This window comes from Triticum urartu, chromosome 7A, assembly GCF_056163025.1.
Source record: "Triticum urartu cultivar PI428250 chromosome 7A, HENAU_Tu73, whole genome shotgun sequence".
Classification (NCBI taxonomy): Eukaryota; Viridiplantae; Streptophyta; class Magnoliopsida; order Poales; family Poaceae; genus Triticum; species Triticum urartu.
This window is the reverse complement of record NC_141879.1, coordinates 547,197,740-547,205,870: the sequence shown is the minus strand read 5'-3', so window position 1 is coordinate 547,205,870 and position 8,131 is coordinate 547,197,740.

Genomic DNA, 8,131 nt, shown 5'->3' with positions numbered 1-8,131 from the left:
AGGACGTCTAACTTGTTTTTGCAGGGCATGTTGTGATGTGATATGGTCAAGACATGATGCTAAATTTTATTGTATGAGATGATCATGTTTTGTAACCGAGTTATCAGCAACTGGCAGGAGCCATATGGTTGTGGTTTTATTGTATGCAATGCAATCGCCCTATAATGCTTTACTTTATCACTAAGCGGTGGCGATATAAGTAGAAGCATAAGATTGGCGAGACGACAACGATGCTACGATGGAGATCAAGGTGTCGCGCCGGTGATGATGGTGATCATGACGGTGCTTCGAAGATGGAGATACAAGCACAAGATGATGATGGCCATATGATATCACTTATATTGATTGCATATGATGTTTATCTTTTATGCATCTTATCTTGCTTTGATTGACGGTAGCATTATAAGATGATCCCTCACTAAATTATCAAAGTATAAGTGTTCTCCCTAAGTATGCACCGTTGCGAAAGTTCTTCGTGCTGAGACACCACGTGATGATTGGGTGTGATAGGCTCTACGTTCAAATACAACGGGTGCAAAACAGTTGCACACGCGGAATACTCAGGTTAAACTTGACGAGCCTAGCATATAACAGATATGGCCTCGGAACACGGAGACCGAAAGGTCGAGCATGAATCATATAGTAGATATGATCAACATAGTGGTGTTCACCATTGAAACTACTCCATCTCACATGATGATCGGACATGGTTTAGTTGATTTGGATCATGTGATCACTTAGAGGATTAGAGGGATGTCTATCTAAGTGGGAGTTCTTAAGTAATATGATTAATTGAACTTAAATTTATCATGAACTTAGTACCTGATAGTATCTTGCTTGTCTATGTTGATTGTAGATAGATGGCCCGTGATGTTGTTCCGTTGAATTTTAATGCGTTCCTTGAGAAAGCAAAGTTGAAAGATGATGGTAGCAATTACATGGACTGGGTCCGTAACTTGAGGATTATCCTCATTGGTGCACAGAAGAATTACGTCCTGGAAGCACCGCTAGGTGTACCACCTACGCCAGCAACTGCAGACATTGTGAATGCCTGGCAGTCACGTGTTGATGACTACTCGATAGTTCAGTGTGCCATGCTTTACTGCTTAGAACCAGGACTTCAATGACGTTTTGAACGTCATGGAGCATATGAGATGTTCCAGGAGTTGAAGTTAATATTTCAAAAGAATGCCCGGATTGAGAGATATGAAGTCTCCAATAAGTTCTATAGCTGCAAGATGGAGAAGAATAGTTCTGTCAGTGAGCATATACTCAAGATGTCTGGGTACTGCAATCACTTGATTCAACTGGGAGTTAATCTTCCGGATGATAGCGTCATTGACAGAATTCTTCAATCACTGCCACCAAGCTACAAGAGCTTCGTGATGAACTATAATATGCAAGGGATGGATAAGACAATTCCCGAGCTCTTCGCAATGCTAAAGGCAGCGGAGGTAGAAATCAAGAAGGAGCATCAAGTGTTGATGGTCAATAAGACCACCAGTTTCAAGAAAAAGGGCAAAGGGAAGAAGGGGAACTTCAAGAAGAACAGCAGGCAAGTTGTTGCTTAGGAGAAGAAACCCAAGTCTGGACCTAAGCCTGAGACTGAGTGCTTCTACTGCAAGCAGACTGGTCAGTGGAAGCGGAACTGCCCAAGTATTTGGCGGATAAGAAGGATGGCAAGGTGAACAAATGTATATGTGATATACATGTTATTGATGTGTACCTTACTAATGCTCGCAGTAGCACCTGGGTATTTGATACTGGTTCTGTTGCTAATATTTGCAACTCGAAACAGGGGCTACAGATTAAGCGAAGATTGGCTAAGGACGAGGTGACGATGCGCGTGGGAAATGCTTCCAAAATCGATGTGATCGCGGTCGGCACGCTACCTCTACATCTACCTTCGGGATTAGTATTAGACCTAAATAATTGTTTTTTGGTGCTAGCGTTGAGCATGAACATTATATCTGGATCTTGTTTGATGCGAGACGGATATTCATTTAAATCAGAGAATAATGGTTGTTCTATTTATATGAGTAATGTCTTTTATGGTCATGCACCCTTGAAGAGTGGTGTATTTTTGTTGAATCTCGATAGTAGTGATACACATATTCATAATATTGAAGCCAAAAGATGCAGAGTTGATAATCATAGGGCAACTTATTTGTGGCACTGCTGTTTAGGTCATATCGGTGTAAAGCGTATGAAGAAACTCCATACTGATGGACTTTTGGAACCACTTGATTATGAATCACTTAGTACTTGCGAACCATGCCTCATGGACAAGATGACTAAAACACCGTTCTCCGGAACTATGGAGAGAGCAACAGATTTGTTGGAAATCATACATACAGATGTATGTGGTCCGATGAATGTTGTGGCTCGTGGCGGATATCGTTATTTTCTCACCTTCGCAGATGATTTAAGCAGATATGGGTATATCTACTTAATGAAACATAAGTCTGAAACGTTTGAAAAGTTCAAAGAATTTCAGAGTGAAGTTGAAAATCATCGTAACATAAAAATAAAGTTTCTACGATCTGATCGTGGAGGAGAATATTTGAGTTATGAGTTTAGTCTTCATTTGAAACAATGCGGAATAGTTTTGCAACTCACGCCACCCGGAACACCACAGCGTAATGGTGTGTCCGAACATCGTAATCGTACTCTACTACATATGGTGCGATCTATGATGTCTCTTACTGATTTACCGCATAACAACATATGTTGTTCCCTTTGTCATTGGTATGTTACTTGCCCGAGATTCGATCGTCGGTATCTCAATACCTAGTTCAATCTCGTTACCGACAAGTCTCTTTACTCGTTCCGTAATGCATCATCCCGCAACTAACTCATTAGTTACAATGCTTGCAAGGCTTATGGTGATGTGCATTACCGAGTGGGCCCAGAGATACCTCTCTGACAATCGGAGTGAAAAATCCTAATCTCGAAATATGCCAACCCAACAAGTACCTTTGGAGACACCTGTAGAGCACATTTATAATCACCCAGTTATGTTGTGACGTTTGGTAGCACACAAAGTGTTCCTCCGGTAAACGGGAGTTGCATAATCTCATAGTCATAGGAACATGTATAAGTCATGAGGAAGCAATAGCAACATACTAAACGATCAAGTGCTAAGCTAACAAAATGGGTCAAGTCAATCACATCATTCTCCTAATGATGTGATCCTGGTAATCAAATGACAACTCATGTCTATGGCTAGGAAACATAACCATCTTTGATTAACGAGCTAGTCAAGTAGAGGCATACTAGTGACACTCTGTTTGTCTATGTATTCACACATGTATCATGTTTCCGGTTAATACAATTCTAGCATGAATAATAAACATTTATCATGATATAAGGAAATAAATAATAACTTTATTATTGCCTCTAGGGCATATTTCCTTCAGTTTGATAGCAAGATAATTCGTAACAAGTAACAAGTGACAATAGTAATGATGTGCAGCAAGGTGGATCAATCCTTTTTATAGCAAAGGAAAAGCCGAGAGTACTTCTTATAGTGAGCAAAGTGTTCTCGAGGACATATGGGAATACTCGTCTAGTCACGTTCATCATCTTTAATTGATTCACGTTCACTACTTTGATAATTTGATATGTGGATGGACCGGTGCTAGGGTGATATTCTTACTTGAACAAGCAACCCACTTATGATTACCCCCTCTTGCAAGTATCCGCAACTACGAAAGAAGAATTAAGATAAATCTAATCATAGCATGAAACATATGGATCCAAATCAGCCCATTATATATGGAATGGTGCAAACTAGGGTTTAAGATTCTATCACTCTCGCAACTCATCATCTACTTACTGATCCCCAATGCCTTCCCCTAGGCCCAAACATGGTAACATGTCCTCAAGAACAAACGGAACTACTCACAAATAATATTCATGTTCACGATCAGAGGGCTATAATACTCCCTCTGTCCTTTGAAGAGTGTACTTCCAACTTTGTTGAAAAGCCAAACATTTTTATGTTTGACCGTATTTATATAATAATACACCAACATTTATGCCATCAAATTAGTATCATTAGATTCATAACAGAATATATTTTCGCAGACTAAGGAATAGCCTAGTGGTGGGAAGGGGTTGATGCCTTCCCACCCACACAGGTTCAAGGCATGGTACTTGCAATTTGGATTTGTTGCACCTATGATACTGTAGGGGGTTCCCTTATAGTCTTTCTGTCAAGAAAACAGAATATATTTCCATCATATACCTATTTGGTTTCACAAACATTAATATATTTTTGCACAAACTCGGTCAAATTTTGAGATAGTTTGACTCTCCAACAAAGTTAGAAGTACGCTCTTTAAAGGACAGAGGGAGTATATGATTAAGAATCTGAACATATAATCTTCCACCAAATAAACCAACTAGCATCAACTACAAGATGTAATCAACACTACTAGCAACCCACAGGTACCAATCTGAGGTTTTGGGACAAAGATTGAATACAATAGAGGAACTACGGTTTGAGATGAGATGGTTGAAGGAAATATGCCCTAGAGGCAATAATAAAGTTATTATTTATTTCCTTATAATCATGATAAATGTTTATTATTCATGCTAGAATTGTATTAACCGGAAACATAATACATGTGTGAATACATAGACAAACAAAGTGTCACTAGTATGCCTCTACTTGACTAGCTCGTTAATCAAAGATGGTTATGTTTCCTAACCATGAACAATGAGTTGTTATTTGATTAACGAGGTCACATCATTAGTTGAATGATCTGATTGACATGACCCATTCCATTAGCTTAGCACACGATCGTTTAGTATGTTGCTACTGCTTTCTTCATGACTTATACATGTTCCTATGACTATGAGATTATGCAACTCCCGTTTGCTTGAGGAACACTTTGGGTGCTACCAAACGTCACAACGTAACTGAGTGATTATAAAGGAGCATTACAGGTGTCTCCAAAGGTAGATGTTGGGTTGGCGTATTTCGAGATTAGGATTTGTCACTCCGATTGTCGGAGAGGTATCTCTGGGCCCTCTCGGTAATACACATCACATAAAGCCTTGCAAGCATTACAACTAATATGGTAGTTGTGAGATGATGTATTACAGAACGAGTAAAGAGACTTGCCGGTAACGAGATTGAACTAGGTATTGGATACCGACGATCGAATCTCGGACAAGTAACATACCGATGACAAAGGGAACAACGTATGTTGTTATGCGGTCTGACCGATAAAGATCTTCGTAGAATATGTAGGAGCCAATATGGGCATCCAGGTCCCGCTATTGGTTATTGACCGGAGACGTGTCCCGGTCATGTCTACATTGTTCTCGAACCCGTAGGGTCCGCACGCTTAAGGTTACGATGACAGTTATATTATGAGTTTATGCATTTTGATGTACCGAAGGTTGTTCGGAGTCACGGATGTGATCACGGACATGACGAGGAGTCTCGAAATGGTCGAGACGTAAAAATTGATATATTGGAAGCCTATGTTTGGACATCGGAAGTGTTCCGGGTGAAATCGGGATTTTACCGGGTTACCGGGAGGGTTACCGGAACCCCCCGGGAGCCATATGGGCCTTCATGGGCCTTAGTGGAAAGGAGAAAGGGGCAGCCCAAGGTGGCTGCGCCTCTTCCCCCTCCCCTAGTCCTATTAGGACTAGGAGAAGGTGGCCGGCCCCCCTCTCTCCCTTCCCCTCCGAGGAATCCTAGTTGGACTAGGATTGGAGGGGGAATCCTACTCCCAGAGGGAGTAGGACTCTCCTGCGCCTCCCTCTATGGCCGGCCAGCCTCCCCTCCTCTCCTCCTTTATATACGGAGGCAGGGGACACCTCTAGACACACAAGTTGATCCACGTGATCTATTCCTTAGCCGTGTGCAGTGCCCCCTGCCACCATATACCTCGATAATACTGTAGCGGAGTTTAGGCGAAGCCCTGCTGCTGTAGTTCATCAAGATCGTCACCACGCCGTCGTGCTGACGGAACTCTTCCCCGACACTTTGCTGGATCGGAGTCCGGGGATCGTCATCGAGCTGAACGTGTGCTCGAACTCGGAGGTGCCGTAGTTTCGGTGCTTGATCGGTTGGATCGTGAAGACGTACGACTACTTCCTCTACGTCGTGTCATCGCTTCCGCAGTCGGTCTGCGTTGGGTACGTAGACAACACTCTCCCCCTCGTTGCTATGCATCACATGATCTTGCGTGAGCGTAGGAAATTTTTGAAATTACTACGAAACCCTATAGTGGTATCAGAGCCTAGGTTATTTATGTTGATGTTATATGCACGAGTAGAACACAAGTGAGTTGTGGACGATACAAGTCATACTGCCTACCAGCATGTCATACTTTGGTTCGGCGGTATTGTTGGACGAGACGACCCGGACCAACCTTACGCGTACGCTTACGCGAGACCGGTTCCCTCGACGTGCTTTGCACATAGATGGCTTGCGGGCGACTGTCTCTCCAACTTTAGTTGAACCAAGTATGGCTACGCCCGGTCCTTGAGAAGGTTAAAACGGAGTCTATTTGACAAACTATCGTTGTGGTTTTGATGCGTAGGTGAGATTGGTTCTTACTTAAGCCCGTAGCAGCCACGTAAAACATGCAACAACAAAGTAGAGGACGTCTAACTTGTTTTTGCAGGGCATGTTGTGATGTGATATGGTCAAGGCATGATGCTGAATTTTATTGTACGAGATGATCATGTTTTGTAACCAAGTTATCGGCAACTGGCAGGAGCCATATGGTTGTCATTTTATTGTATGCAATGCAATCGCGATGTAATATTACTAAACGGTAGTGATAGTCGTGGAAGCATAAGATTGGCAAGACGACAACGATGCTACGATGGAGATCAAGGTGTCGCGCCGGTGACGATGGTGATCATGACGGTGCTTCGGAGATGGAGATCACAAGCACAAGATGATGATGGCCATATCATATCACTTATATTGATTGCATGTGATGTTTATCTTTTTATGCATCTTATCTTGCTTTGATTGACGGTAGCATTATAAGATGATCTCTCACTAAATTATCAAGAAGTGTTCTCCCTGAGTATGCACCGTTGCCAAAGTTCGTCGTGCCCAGACACCACGTGATGATCGGGTGTGATAAGCTCTACGTCCATCTACAACGGGTGCAAGCCAGTTTTTGCACACGCAGAATACTCAGGTTAAACTTGACGAGCCTAGCATATGCAGATATGGCCTCGGAACACGGAGACCGAAAGGTCGAGCGTGAATCATATAGTAGATATGATCAACATAAACGATGTTCACCATTGAAAACTACTCCATCTCACGTGATGATCGGTCATGGTTTAGTTGATTTGGATCACGTAATCACTTAGAAGATTAGAGGGATGTCTATCTAAGTGGGAGTTCTTAAGTAATATGATTAATTGAACTTAAATTTATCATGAACTTAGTACCTGATAGTATCTTGCTTGTTTATGTTGATTGTAGATAGATGGCTCGTGCTGTTGTTCCGTTGAATTTTAATGCGTTCCTTGAGAAAGCAAAGTTGAAAGATGATGGTAGCAATTACACGGACTGGGTCCGTAACTTGAGGATTATCCTCATTGCTGCTCAGAAGAATTACGTCCTGGAAGCACCGCTGGGTGCCAGGCCTGCTGCTGGAGCAACGCCAGATGTTATGAACGTCTGGCAGAGCAAAGCTGATGACTACTCGATAGTTCAGTGTGCCATGCTTTACGGCTTAGAATCGGGACTTCAACGACGTTTTGAACGTCATGGAGCATATGAGATGTTCCAGGAGTTGAAGTTAATATTTCAAGCAAATGCCCGGATTGAGAGATATGAAGTCTCCAATAAGTTCTATAGCTGCAAGATGGAGGAGAACAGTTCTGTCAGTGAGCATATACTCAAAATGTCTGGGTATAATAATCACTTGATTCAATTGGGAGTTAATCTTCCGGATGATTGCGTCATCGACAGAATTCTCCAATCACTGCCACCAAGCTACAAGAGCTTCGTGATGAACTATAATATGCAAGGGATGAACAAGACTATTCCCGAGCTCTTCGCAATGCTGAAAGCTGCGGAGGTAGAAATCAAGAAGGAGCATCAAGTGTTGATGGTTAACAAAACCACTAGTTTCAA